A 15,284-nucleotide genomic window follows, 5' to 3' on the forward strand; every position below is an offset into this window, starting at 1 on the left:
GAAGCAGAGGTTGTCATGCGCGTTTAGGGTTGATGCACAAAATCTTAATGCAAAAGAACGTCACTTTATATTGCCCCTTGTATGTGAACCTTTATTATGCAGTCCGTCGCTTTTATTGCGTCCATAACAAGTTCGTTCAAAGTTTATTTTCTCCGCACTAATAAGTCATGCATATTTAGAGAGCAATTTTTATTGCTTGCACCAATGACAACTTACTTGAAGGATCTTACTCAATCCATAGGTAGATATGGTGGACTCTCATGGCAAAACCGGTTTAAGGGTATTTGGAAGCACAAGTAGTATTTCAACTTAATGTTGAGAATTTTGCTAGCATGAGGGGGGAAAGGCAAGCTCAACACGGTAGAGGAACCATGACAACATACTTTATCTCAGATGTAAGAAAACATAACTCATTATGTTGTCTTCCTTGTCCAACCTCAACTCTTTAGCATGTCATATTTTAATGAGTGCTCCAAATCATAAAAGATGTCAATGATAATATATCTATCTGTGAAACCTCTCTTTCCTTATTACTTCCTATTAATTGCAACGATGACCAAAACTATATTTGCCAACTCCAACAATTTTAAATCATCATACTCTTTCTATGTGAAGTCATTACTTTCAATAAGATCAATATGAACTCTTTGATTATTTTTATTCTTTTTCTTCTAATCTCCCAAGATCATGGCAAAATACTCAAGCCCTTGACTCAACACTAATCTTTATTATATAGCTCGCAGACTCGATTACAAAGAAGGATCATAAAGCAAAACTCAAAACTAAATCATGACATGACTTTATTCTACTAAATCAAGATACTACTAATAGGATCGAACTAAGAAAAATGGTAAAGATAGGAGTTGTGATGGTGATACGATACCAGGGCACCTCCCCCAAGCTTGGCAGTTTCCAAGGGGAGTGCCCATACCCATGTGATTATGTCCTCGGAGGTGATGGAGGTGGTGACGATGACGGTGGATAATCGCACATTGAGCGTAAAAGCTCCTCCAATTTGCGGATAATGCCCTTGAGCCCAGCAATATGATCCTTCAACAAAATATTCTCCTGTGTAAGATACTTGTTTTGTATGCGGGCTAACTCAATCATCTTGAAGGCTTCAAGCTCTGTTGGAGTGAAAAGGTTAGGTAAAGGTTGAGGGATGTCTTCTTCTTTCACCACCGGAGCTTGAACCTCCATGGCCTTCTTGATCCCTTCATCCTTGCTGATTTCTTCTGGTTCCTCTCTTTTCAACTCTATCTTCAATAGCCAAGCATCCTTGTCTTCGTTGTTGGAGGAGGGAGAAGTCATGGTGCTCTAGACCTGTCAGAAAAACAGCTCGAAACAAGAACAGGGGAGATTTGCGTGATATGAGAGTCAAAACCTTCGGGAGTATATATAATAAATTTTTACTGACCAAAATATGTATCGTGCAAGGAAACGGAGTCCGGAGGGCACACAAGGTGCTCACGAGGTAGGGGGCGCGCCCAGGGGGGTAGGGCGCGCCCTCCACCCTCGTGGACGCCTCATGTCCTCCCCGGACTGCTACTTATTTTTCTATTTTTCTAAATATTCCAAAACGGAGAAATATTGCCTTAAAAATTGTTTTGGAGTCGGTTTACTTACCGTACAACATACCTATTCCTTTTCGGAGTCTGGAACGGTCTGGAAGGTGTCCTTTATGTATTCCTCCAGGGTTACGGTTTCAATAATATTAGTTTCAACATTTATAGGATTACCTGAGATATAGTGTTTGATCCTTTGACCGTTTACCACCTTCGGATTTGTGCCTGCGAAGTTGTTGATTTTTATGGCACCGGAACGATAGACCTCCTCGATAACGTAAGGACCTTCCCATTTGGAGAGAAGTTTTCCTGCAAAAAATCTTAAACGAGAGTTGTATAGCAATACATAATCACCTACATTAAACTCACGCTTTTGTATCCTTTTGTCATGCCATCTTTTAACCTTTTCTTTAAACAACTTGGCATTTTCATAAGCTTGGGTTCTCCATTCATCAAGTGAGCTAATATCAAATAACCTCTTCTCATCGGCAAGTTTGAAATCATAGTTGAGCTCTTTAATAGCCCAATATGCCTTATGTTCTATTTCGAGAGGTAAGTGACATGCTTTTCCATAAACCATTTTATACAGAGACATACCCATAGGATTTTTGTATGCAGTTCTATAGGCCCATAATGCATCATCAAGTTTTTTGGACCAATTCTTTCTAGACCTATTGACAGTCTTTTGCAAAATTAATTTGAGCTCTCTATTGCTCAATTCTACCCGACCACTAGACTGCGGGTGATATGGAGATGCAATTCTATGATTAACGTCGTATTTAGCAAGCATCTTACGGAAAGCACCATGAATAAAGTGTGAACCACCATCAGTCATTAAATATCTAGGGACTCCAAACCTTGGGAAAATAACTTCCTTAAGCATTTTAATAGAAGTGTTATGATCAACACTACTAGTTGGAATAGCTTCTACCCACTTAGTAACGTAATCAACAACAACTAAAATATGTGTATATCCATTAAAGGCAGGAAAAGGTCCCATATAATCAAAGCCCCAAACATCAAATGGTTCAATAACAAGTGAATAATTCATAGGCATTTCTTGACGTCTACTAATATTACCAATTCTTTGACATTCATCGCAAGACAAAACAAACTTACAGGCATCCTTGAAGAGAGTAGGCCAATAAAAACCGGATTGCAATACCTTATGTGCAGTTCTGTCTCCAGCGTGGTGTCCTCCATAAGCCTAGGAGTGACACTTGCGTAGGATCTGTTCCTGTTCATGCTCAGGTACACAACATCTAATAACACCATCTACTCCTTTATAAAGATGTGGGTCATCCCAAAAGTAATGTCACAAGTCATAGAAAAACTTTCTCTTTTGTTGGTATGTGAAGCTAGGTGGTATAAATTTAGCAACAATATAATTAGCATAATCAGCATACCACGGAGTGCTACGAGAAGTACTTATGACATTTAGTTGTTCATCAGGAAAGCTATCATCAATAGGTAGTGGGTCATCAAGAACATTCTCTAACCTAGACAAGTTGTCTGCAACGGGGTTCTCAGCTCCTTTTCTATCAACAATATGCAAATCAAATTCTTGGAGCAAAAGAACCCATCTAATGAGTCTAGGTTTTGCATCTTTATTTTCCATAAGATATTTAATAGCAGCATGATCTGTGTGAATGGTTAGTTTAGAATCAACAATATAGGGTCTAAATTTATCACAAGCAAATACAACTGCTAAAAGTTCCTTTTCGGTAGTAGCATAATTTCTTTGAGCATTGTCTAGAGTCTTACTAGCATAATGGATATCATTCAATTTCTTATCAACTCTTTGCCCTAGAACAGCACCTACAACATAATCACTACCATCACACATAATTTCAAAGGGTAAATTCCAATCAGGTGGCTGAACAACAGGTGCAGAGACTAATGCTTAAGTATTTCAAATGCTTCTACACAATCATCATCAAAGACAAATGGTACATCTTTTTGTAATAAATTAGTTAGAGGCCGAGAGATTTTTGAGAAGTCCTTAATGAACCTCCTATAAAATCCGGCGTGACCAAGGAAACTTCTTATACCTTTGATGTCCTTGGGACATGGCATCTTTTCAATAGCATCAACCTTGGCTTTATCAACCTCAATACCTCTTTCAGAAACTTCGTGCCCCAAGACAATACCTTCATTAACCATAAAGTGGCACTTTTCCCAATTCAAGACAAGATTAGTTTCTTTGCATCTCTGCAAAACTCGAGCAAGATTGCTCAAAAAATCATCAAAAGAGGAACCATAGACAGAAAAGTCATCCATGAAAACCTCACAAAATTTCTCACAAAAGTCAGAGAATATAGCCATCATGCATCTTTGAAAGGTAGCAGGTGCATTACATAAACCGAAAGGCATACGTCTATAAGCAAAAGTACCAAAAGGGCATGTAAAAGTAGTCTTTGATTGATCTTTAGCCGACACAGGTATTTGAGAAAAACCAGAATAACCATCTAGAAATCAATAGTGTGTATGTTTGCATAATCTTTCTAGCATTTGATCAATAAAAGGTAAGGGGTAATGATCTTTCTTAGTAGCTTTATTTAATTTGCAGAAATCAATTACCATCCTATAACCTGTGATAATTCTTTGTGGAATCAATTCATCTTTATCATTAGGGACAACAGTAATACCTCCCTTCTTAGGGACACAATGGACATGACTTACCCACTAACTATCAGCAACGGGATAAATTATACCTGCCTCTAGAAGCTTGAGTATTTCCTTTCTTACCACTTCTTTGATTTTAGGATTCAAACATCATTGAGGATCACAAACTGGTTTGGCATCAGCTTCCAAATTTATTTTATATTCACATAGAGTGGGACTGATGCCCTTAAGATCATCCAGAGTGTATCCAATAGCAGCATGGTGCTTTTTCAAGAGTTTTCAATGATCTTTCTTCTTAATGCTCTGAAAGGTTAGCACTAATAATGACAGGATATATTTTCTTTTCATCAAGATAAGCATATTTAAGATTATCAGGCAACGGTTTAAGCTCAAACACGGGATCACCCTTGGGTGGAGGAGGATCCCCTAGGATTTCAACAGGCAAATTGTGTTGCAGAATAGGTTCCTGTTTAAAGAATACTTCATCTATTTCCCTTCTTTCATTCATGAACATATCATTTTCATGGTCTAGCAAATAGTGTTTTAAAGGATCACTAGGAGGTACGGCAATTGAAGCAAGACCAATAGTTTCATCCTTACTAGGCAATTCTTCCTCACGATGTTGTTTACTAAATTTAGAGAAATTAAACTCATGAACCATATCATCCAAGCCAATAGTAACAACATTCTTTTTGTAGTCTATCATAGCATTAACAGTATTCAAGAAGGGTCTACCAAATATAATGGGACAAAAGCTATCTTGTGGAGAACCAAGAACAAGAAAATCAGCAGGATATTTGGTTTTCCCACACAAGACTTCAACATCTCTAACAATTCCCATTGGTGAAATAGTATCTCTATTGGCGAGTTTAATTGTAACATCAATTTCCTCTAACTCAGCAGGTGCCATCTCATGCATAATTTCTTTGTATAAGTCAATGGGTATAACACTAGCACTAGCACCCATATCACATAAGCCATGATAACAATGATCTCCTATTTTAACATAAATAACGGGCACGCCTACCACAGGTTTATGTTTATCTCTATCACAGGGTTTAGCAATTCTAGCAGTTTCACCAGAGAATTGAATAACATGCCCATCAATATTATCGGACAAGAGATCTTTAAAAATAGCAATATTGGGTTCTACTTTGACTTTCTCAGGAGGTGTATAAGTCCTAGTATTGCTTTTACGAACAACAGTTGAAGTTTTAGCATGATCCTTCATTCTAACAGGGAAAGGTGGTTTCTCAACATAAGAAGTAGGAACAATAGGATCATTATAAGTGACAATCTTTTCTTCAACTTTAATAGGTGCATCTACTTTTACTTCTATGGGAGGATGATATTTAAACCACTTCTCCTTGGGGATATCAACATAAGTAGCAAAAGATTCACAGAAAGAAGCTACTATCTCAGAGTCAAGTCCATATTTAGTGCTAAACTTACAGAAAATATCGGTATCCATAAAAGATTTAACACAATCAAACTTAGGTGTCATACCTGACTCCTTACCTTCGTCGATGTCCCGATCTTTAGAGTTGCGTTTAATTCTATCCAATAAATTCCATCTAGATTCAATAGTCTTCATCATAAAAGAGCCATCGCAAGAAGTATCGAGCATGGTGTGATTGTTATCAGAAAGCCAATCATAAAAATTCTGAAGAATTGCCACTTTTGAGAGCTCATGATTGGGGCATGAATATAACATTGATTTAAGCCTCCCCAAGCTTGAGCGATTCTTTCTCCTTCGCGAGGCCAAAAATTATATATATAATTGCGATCACGATGAACAAGATGCATAGGGTAATACTTTTGATGAAATTCCAATTTCACTCTTTTATAGTTCCATGATCTCGTATCATCACATAGCCTATACCATGTCAATGTGTCTCCCTCCAAAGATAAAGGGAAAGCCTTCTTCTTAACAACATCACCGAGTATACCTGCAAGCTTAAATAGTCCACAAATATCATCCACATAACGTAGATGTTCATCAGGATGCTTTGTTCCATCTCCTGTAAAAGTGTTAGCTAACAGCTTTTCCATCATTCCCGAAGGAATCTGAAAAGGAGTTTCATTTTCAATAGGTTCAGTAGGTTCAGTAGGTTGAGGAGCAACTCTTGGCTCAACTGGACGGGGTGAAGATACCCCGAACAAGCCCCTCAGACAATTACTTTCCATAGTAACAAGTGACAGAAAATTTCAGCACACTAAATAAATTTTTCCTTACCAAATTACACCTACCAAAGGCGCTTCACTCCCCGGCAACGGCGCCAGAAAAGAGTCTTGATGACCCACAAGTATAGGGGATCAATCATAGTCCTTTCGATAAGTAAGAGTGTCGAACCCAACGAGGAGCAGAAGGAAATGATAAGCGGTTTTCAGCAAGGTATTCTCTGCAAGTACTAAAATAAGTGGTAACAGATAGTTTTGTGATAAGATAAATGGTAACAAGCAACAAGTAACAAAAGTAAATAAAGTGCAACAAGGTGGCCCAATCCTTTTTGTAGCAAAGGACAAGCCTGGACAAACTCTTATAATAGGAAAAGCGCTCCCCAGGACACATGGGAATATCGTCAAGCTAGTTTTCATCACGCTCATATGATTCACATTCGGTACTTTGATAATTTGATATGTGGGTGGGCCGGTGCTTGGGTACTGCCCTTACTTGGACAAGCATCCCACTTATGATTAACCTCTATTGCAAGCATCCGCAACTACAACAAAAGTATTAAGGTAAACCTAACCATAGCATGAAACATATGGATCCAAATCAGCCCCTTACGAAGCAACGCATAAACTAGGGTTTAAGCTTCTGTCACTCTAGCAACCCATCATCTACTTATTACTTCCCAATGCGTTCCTCGAGGCCCAAATAATGGTGAAGTTTTATGTAGTCGACGTTCACATAACACCACTAGAGGTTAGACAACATACATTTTATCAAAATATCGAACGAATACCAAATTCACATGACTACTAATAGCAAGACTTCTCCCTTGTCCTCAGGAACAAACGTAACTACTCAGAAAGCATATTCATGTTCATAATCAGAGGGGTAATAATGTGCATAAAGGATCTGAACATATGATCTTCCACCAAATAAACCAACTAGCATCAACTACAAGGAGTAATCAGCACTACTAGCAACCTACTAGCACCAATCCCGGACTTGGAGACAAGAATTGGATACAAGAGATGAACTAGGGTTTGGAGATGAGATGGTGCTGGTGAAGATGTTGATGGAGATTGCCCTCTCCCGATGAGAGGAGCGTTGGTGATGACGATGGTGATGATTTCCCCCTCCCGGAGGGAAGTGTCCCCGGCAGAACAGCTCTGCCGGAGCCCTAGATTGGTTCCGCCAAGGTTCCGCCTCGTGGCGAAGGAGTCTCGTCCCGAAAGGTTGCCTTCTATTTTTTCTCATCGAAAGACTTCATATAGGAGAAGATGGACATCAGAGAGCCACCAGGGGGCCCACGAGGTAGGGGGCGCGCCCAGGGGGAGGGCGCGCCCCCACCCTCGTGAGCCGGGTGTGGGCCCCCTAGCCTTCATCTTTGGCGACAATTTTTCTTTATTTATTTTAAGACATTCCGTGGAGTTTCAGGACTTTTGGAGTTGCACGGAATAGGCCTTCAATATTTGCTACTTTTCCTGCCCAGAATTCCAGCTGCCGGCATTCTCCCTCTTTATGTAAACCTTGTAAAATAAGAGAGAATAGCCATAAGTATTGTGACATAACGTGAAATAACAGCCCATAATGCAATAAATATTGATATAAAAGCATGATGCAAAATGGACGTATCATGAACTCGCGACTTGCCCCAGCGCTGCCCAAGATCTTGGCACGCATGTAGAAGGGGTCGACTATCATGATGTCCGGGGTCTTGTCTCGAATTATCCGCATCTCCATACTCAGCGAAAACAGCCGAACGAAGGTGTAGTGCAGTGCATGAAGGTTAAACATAGCAGAGATGCCATCAAACCGCAGGACGATCGTAGCCCCGATGGCACCATCCACAAAGCCCTTGCCCTCTGGCACCTTGGCCACAAAAACCGGGTATTCCACATCATTCTGGGAGAGACGCCGCTTCTCCAAAGAAAGAACATTGTCATGCAGACTCCACATTGCATCGGTTGCAGCATTGAGCATATTTGTCGATAGCATCGCCCTACCCGCCACATCCATCCTCCTCAAGATATCCTTAGGTGAAGGTGGCCCGCCCTAAGCACAGATCGTACTCGGTGTCGGCTGGCTCGCACCGGCGCCCTTGTTAGTCTTTCGTTTCCGTCCCTTCTTCTTGATCTGCTGTAATGGGACCAAGTTCTGCTCACAGACCGCCTTCTTGAGCGTGTTGGGGCTGATAATATTTCGCACCTCAGCTATTTGAGGCTCGGTGAAGGCGGCAGCTCGAGGCGTCTCATGAGAACTGAACGCCAGACGACGCCTATTGCAATTGGGTTTCTCCGCCATACCAGGTAGATCGCGGTCGTCTTGGTTGGGTTCTTGAGAAGGAGGCCCGCAGAACTCGTCACCGTACCCATGTTCGGCAAAGTACTTATCGACGTTGGTAAATGTACCGTCATCGTTGTCGTCGTCGTCCGGATCCTGTGCCATATGCATGTCCGGATCCCATGCCATAGGGATGTCCGGCATGTCCGGTAGCGTTGCGGCGTTCTTGCCATGGCTTGGCGCCAGCACGACTGGCGGTCTTGTATGTGGGGTGGTGTCCCCCGCCCCCAAACAAATCTGGCTCTTCGGCCAAAGCTGGGCCAGCTTACGCAGGTGCTGAGGGTCATCTCATCATCTTCGTCGGCCCCAGTGGGTCAAATCGGAGGTAACAGCTCATCGCAGCCTGGCAGCACCCGAACTAGTTCAACCCTATACACTGTGGGTGGCATCGGATTACCATGGAACACGGGGTTGCCCGGTTGAACGATTATGCCCTTGGCAACATCGACCAACTCGCCGCCCACGAAGTGCAGGAGATTGCAAGGAACGTCGATACCGCCCTACGAAAACATGTAGGGCGTCAGGGATGCCCAGTCAAAGGCAAGGAGATGAAGTCAACAGCCGAGAGGCTTAGTTACCGTGATGCCGTCGAACTTGGCTAATGTTGAGGCACCGCAAACGGCGGGCGTGCAACTGACGGAGGGGCCGCTTGCTGGCGAGGTGCCGGCCGGCGTACACCCGGGTGCATTAAGCTCCAATGCCCGTGCCGGCGCCGGAGACACGAATACCGCCTCCGCCGGAGACACCAATGGCGCCGCCTGCGCGTTGTTCGAGTTGCTGGCCATGAAGCTGGGAACCGAGGGAGGCCCCTGTTGGCTGCCCGCAATCCACGTCGTCAGCCCATGAATCAATGTAGGCACCATGGCGGTGAGCATCGTTCCCAGTTGTTGTTGCACTTGTTCTTGGACAATCTCCGAAATCCGCGCCACTTGTGCCTTGAGTGCTTCAACCTCGCGCGACTGGCTTTCCGAGCTGGTCTTTTTCTCCTTTCGCCCACCAGCGGTATAGTATGACGACCATTTTGTGGACAAGCCTTTGCCGGCCCCACGACCAGCTGACGTTGGCTTACCGAGCTTATCCTTGTTTTTCATTACGTTCAACGCCCTATTTAAAGGGGTGTCGAAAGGGGAGCTCTGAGACGACCCCGCGCTACTGCTTTCAGTGTCCTGCGGAAGGAACGTGAACCATTTAGAAATATTGGGGATTAATTAGAATGCAACCATATGGAGCTAATTACGCGGGGGTGTATTCCTTACCAGAACAAGCTCAAGCGCCCTGGTCTTCGGATCCGTGGTAAGCTCCTTTGTTACCGGGTCCTCCTTGTACCGGGCCCTGAGAAAGTTCCTGGTCTGCTTGTCACGGTATTTCTCGAAGCGGGGCGGTAGGCCTTGCTCGGCACGCTCCGCGTCCTCCTTGTCCCATATAGGCTCCGCCACTCTGTAACTGCCGGGACCGAGTTGGTGGACCCCTAAGTTCAACTGCCGCATTTCTTTCCCCCACTGACTTGATTCGGAGGTTGCGCTGCTCTCGCACTTGATCTTGAACTCCTTGTAGTCATCTTCGCTAATCAAAGGATATTTCACCTTGATCTTCTCATAAATATCACCTTTTCAATCATTGCCTTCACCGTGCTTCTCCAAGTAGACAGGGCCATGCTCATCCTCGTGAGGTGGCACTATTCACTTTATTCCCTGAGAGGCGTGTGTTTGCAAAGTCAGCGGGGAACTTGTGTCGTTTGTGTAGCTTGGTGAAGAGGAGGCTGCACAAATTCCCTTGGTCCTTATGCCTTAGGTTCTCGGTGTTGATCGAGATGGTGCTCCGGAGAATGCACCCGAGCTAAACCGACTACCCCTTGACTGCTTCTTTGGGCGCCGTCGGATGCCCGTTGGAGTTCACTTCAGTAAATTCCTCCTTGACAGTGCCGAGCACGCTCGGGCACCGATCCTTCCGTTGCCTCTTCGGTTGGCTGCCATCTGTGCATGCGCCTCCATCATCAGTGGTGGCATCCTCGGCGGCACCATCAGTGGTGTCATTCCCGATGCCACTAGGGGTTGTGTAGTCAGGATCGGTGTCTTCCGCGGCGTCCTCATAGCGGTGAGGTTCTTCCTCCATCTCCTGGGACAGCTCCCAGAATTGCTTGCTGCCCGAACCGCCGGCCTCATCGTTGTGGGCCATGTTTCGCTCTAAATAGGAAAGAAGTTTGGTCAAAAAGTTGGTTATTGTCAAGGAACAAGATCATGGTCTCATCATTTAGGGTTTGTCGACACCGAGGCATCCTAAAAGCTAAGCTTTTAACATTTAGGGTTTGTCGAAACCAAGGCACCCTAAATGCCTAAGCGTACATCATTTAGGTTCTCATCGACACCGAGGCACCCTAAAAGCCAAGGTTTCATCATTTAGGGTTTGTCGATGCCGAGGCACCCTAAATGCTAAGTTAAGTTTTCATCATTTAGGGTTTATCAATGCCGAGGCACCCTAGGTTGGGCCTAATCACTTGGCACTAATCACTTGGCTCTATTGCCACCTATGTTGGGTTTATCATCTAGGGTTTATCGATGCTAAGGAGAATTCTAAGTTGGGCCTAATCACTTGGCTCTATTGCCACCTATGGTTTAATGCAGCAAGAATGGCGGGGCAGTTGATCCTACTTAACTAAGTACTAAGATACCCCGGCCCATACATTAGTCGCAAGTACCCCATATGTCCTAGTTTTAGCAAAGTCGTGCTAAAATTCACGGAAAATTTCAGCATGACCTTTGCTGAAAATATGACATATGGAGTACCCGAATTTGCCAGAACGAAAGTTAATCGACATTCCGGCAAACTCAAGGGCCTCTCGGGGTACCTGCAAAATCATTATCCCCGCGTAATGAAGTCGCCAATGGGTCATTTCAGAAGATCACAAGTAGCATCATCACAAGTACAGCAGTAGCAGCAGTGAATACAGGCAGAACAGCAGCAGCAGCAGGTTTATTCTTCTTCTTCATAAACATTAATTGGTGTGGGTGACTCTATCTTCCCTCTAATGACTCACTCAACTTAACAGTACAACCCACAAGCATTGTTCTGATTCCAACAGCTGTCGTAAAATACATCCAGCAAAGGTGCTCTAAAATCAGAAATACTACCCCCCAAATCTTTATCTCAATTCTGAAAATACATGGTCTTCTAGTTACAATACTACCCCCCAACAGTTAAGATCCCAGGTGAGTAACACACTTTGGTCTTCTAGTTACAAAACAAAACGGACATAATTCTAGATGCCATAATCAGATCAAAATTTCAAACCACACACTTACTTTCAACTATAAACAAAACTGGCTTGCTGTTAATGAACAGTGGCTAAAGATATATAAAACTCCATTGCAAATGTGCCATGTCAATAAAACAACTCATGGAAGTAAACTACTAGCAGGCTCAAAAGTCAAGTAAACTAAAGATTATGACAGCTTGCAAACACAGGACCATGTCATTATCATGGCAGTCCACTATATATTTTTATGACAAAATACATCATTATCAGGGCACATTATGGCCATTTTCTTACATGATGCTAACTGTACCTAACTGAATTTTTGACAGTAGCTCAAGTTTTTGACAATAGCTCCTCACTGTCTGTCCCTGCAACACTTTTTATGCTAGCAGCTCAAGTTTGTGCCATTGGAGCAAATAAGCAAGAACCAACATATGTAAGGTTTCAACAAGACTCATCATCAGTACATATAAGCAGGATCTCTGTAAACAAACGAACACTAAGAGCAGAATGTCCTTGCAACAAACATTATTGTGTGACATCGAAAGACATCACTCTGCTTAAAGGGAAGGATGACTTAAGTGGCTAGATGTATATGATTGCACCACTTGATCTGCACTTCTCTATATTATATGATGTACTGAAGAAGCATGTCGCAGATGATGCGGACTACAAAGTAAGTTATCTTAGCTTGTAGTTTCAATCATGCATATTTAAGATTTATTGTGTCTCCTTAACTCATTACCCATACAATTTTGCAGGTGATCATATTCTGTACTACTGCAATGGTTACAAAACTTGTTGCTGAAGTTCTCTCCCAGCTGAAACTGAATATAAGAGAGATTCATTCCAGAAAGTCACAATCTACAACTCGAACATATTTCTCACCTTGTTGCAGGTGATCTAGAGTAACAAGAGCTGAAGTTCGAGAGTAACAAGTAACAAGAGCACATCTAGCAAAAAAAGATAAATAGGAACATATTTCTCACCTTGGAGGTGTTGCTGCTGCTGCACTGTCTAAACTTCACTTCCTTTACCTCCTCGGAAACCTGAAATATGCAGATGTTAGAAAGATTCTAATTTGTATATGATGATTCTAAGAAAAGGGAAAAGGAGTATCAAGAATAGATTCACATGTCTGGCTGTTAGCCATTACAAACTTCAATTTATCTATTTCTATATCTCACAAACTATCATAAATGAATAATAGTATTATAGTTTAGCTATTCCATGGAATAATCTCTCTGAATGTTCTTGCTTCAAAGTTTTCAGAAGTTCTAGGCTTCTAGCCATGACAAAGACATGTACTAAAAGTTCTCAGAAATAACCAAAAATAAAAATTCATATCAAGACAGGAAGATGTTTGTTTGACCGAATAGTTACCACTCTCTGAACCATATTACTAAAAATTGGCAGGAACTTGCCTCCAATCTAAAACTTGTTGCAGGTGATCATATTTTGTACTACTACAACTCGAACAAGACCATTGGTGGTAACAAGTCGAGACTTGTTACTCTCGGCGAAGAGTTCAGCCGGAGCATGGGGCAAGCAAGGAAGGAGGCAAGCAAGAAGAAGAGATCCGGAGGAGGGAGGGAGGAGGTTACCCTGAGGCGCTCGGAGAGGACGGAGGGCATGATCTACTTGTACTTGGGCACCTTGGTGAGCAACTTGCCCTTGCTCCACTTCTTCTTCTTCTGCTTGTCACCGCCGGACTTGGCCGGCTTCGACGACGACGCCGGGGCCTTCTCCTTCTTCGGTGCCTGCGAGCAAGACAAGAGATGGGGCGTCGGCGCCTGCTTGTCAAGACCAACTCACGCACAGCCCTCTTTTTACATGGTCAAGACCAACTCAACTCTAGCTGTCTTACACAGTGAAACGACATACAAATTCACAGAATCTTACCTCCCAACTACAAAGTGACCTGATATACAAATTCACTGAATTCTAGCAAAAGCAATGACGGCCACAGCAAGTTGCGGCATCTTCACACTTGCTCCATCATGTGCATTTACACCAGGATGACACAACACAATACAATCATGCATCAACACATGAACATGGTAACTAATTAACAGTTTTACACAATGACAAGATTAGCTACCGACAGTTCTTCCAGTGACTGAATTTTTGAAACTATAGGTGAACCTCTTTAGCAAACACAAAACAGTTAACTAAAACTGTCTAAAATAGTTAAGTCCACTTGATGCTTAGCTAATGCAGGCCAACATAATGAAATGAACTATGAATTTTTTCTCTGAAATACATGCAGGCCAATAGAGAGGATGTTGTTACAAGGGAGCAAGAAGCCTGCCGCTATGGCCCTAGGGTTTGCAGGGGAGGGGTGGAGGAGAAGGGAGTAATCACCTGGGGAGGGGATGGAGGAATGGAGGAAGACGTCGGCGTTGAAGCTCCGGCAGCGGCTGGGCGTTGAAGCTCCGGTGACACGCGGCGGGCTCCTCCACTCGCCTGTCTCTGCGTCTCGGCTTGGGCGGGAGGACGTCGAGGGCGCGGGTGCGGGCGGAGGGGGGACGACGAGGGAGGCGGCGCTCGGCTCGGCGTCGCGTGGCCTGGCTGAGCTGAGGTAGAGGCGGTCGTCGTCTCCTCCTCCTCCTGGTCCTCCTCCTCCAGCTCGGGGCGCAGGGGCGGCAGCGCGTGGGAGCTGCAGTGGTGGGGGCGCGGGGGTGGCGGCGCGGGGGAGCTGCGGTGGTGGGGGCGCGGGGTCGTGGGGGCGGCGGGGGTGGAGTCCTGCGGGGGTCGGGGCGGCGGCGTCAGGGTAGCGTGCGGGTGGATCTGGCGAGGGAGAGGGATGAAGGGGATCTGGCGAGTGGGAGAGGGAGGAATTAGCTAGGGGGAAGCTTACTAATGACGCACCCCGCAGCGGTGCGCCATTAGTATGTTTTTTTAAGATAGCAATGACGCACCAGCGGTCAGTGCGCCATTAGTAATCTTTTTTTATATAGCAATGGCGCACCAGCCTGAGGTGCGCCATTAGTAATCTTTTTATATATATAGCAAGCCAAAGGTGCGCCATAAGTAATTTTTTTTATTATTTTTTGTTGCATCTAATAATTTTTTAGAAAATGAATATGAATATGAAATAGTAATAATTTTTAATAAAAACAGTAATAATTTTTAAAAAAATATCATCAAATTAGTTATCTGAAAATATTTAAGAATATGAAAAAATATCATCAAATTTATTATTTGAAAATATCATCATATTTGTTATTTGAAAATATAATCAAATTTGTTTTTTTTTGCAATTTTAGTTGCATTCATTTGTGACGGTGGAGCGGATCGGGGAGGGTGCGGGGGAGGGTGCGGG

This window comes from Triticum aestivum, chromosome 7B, assembly GCF_018294505.1.
Source record: "Triticum aestivum cultivar Chinese Spring chromosome 7B, IWGSC CS RefSeq v2.1, whole genome shotgun sequence".
NCBI classification, from domain to species: Eukaryota; Viridiplantae; Streptophyta; class Magnoliopsida; order Poales; family Poaceae; genus Triticum; species Triticum aestivum.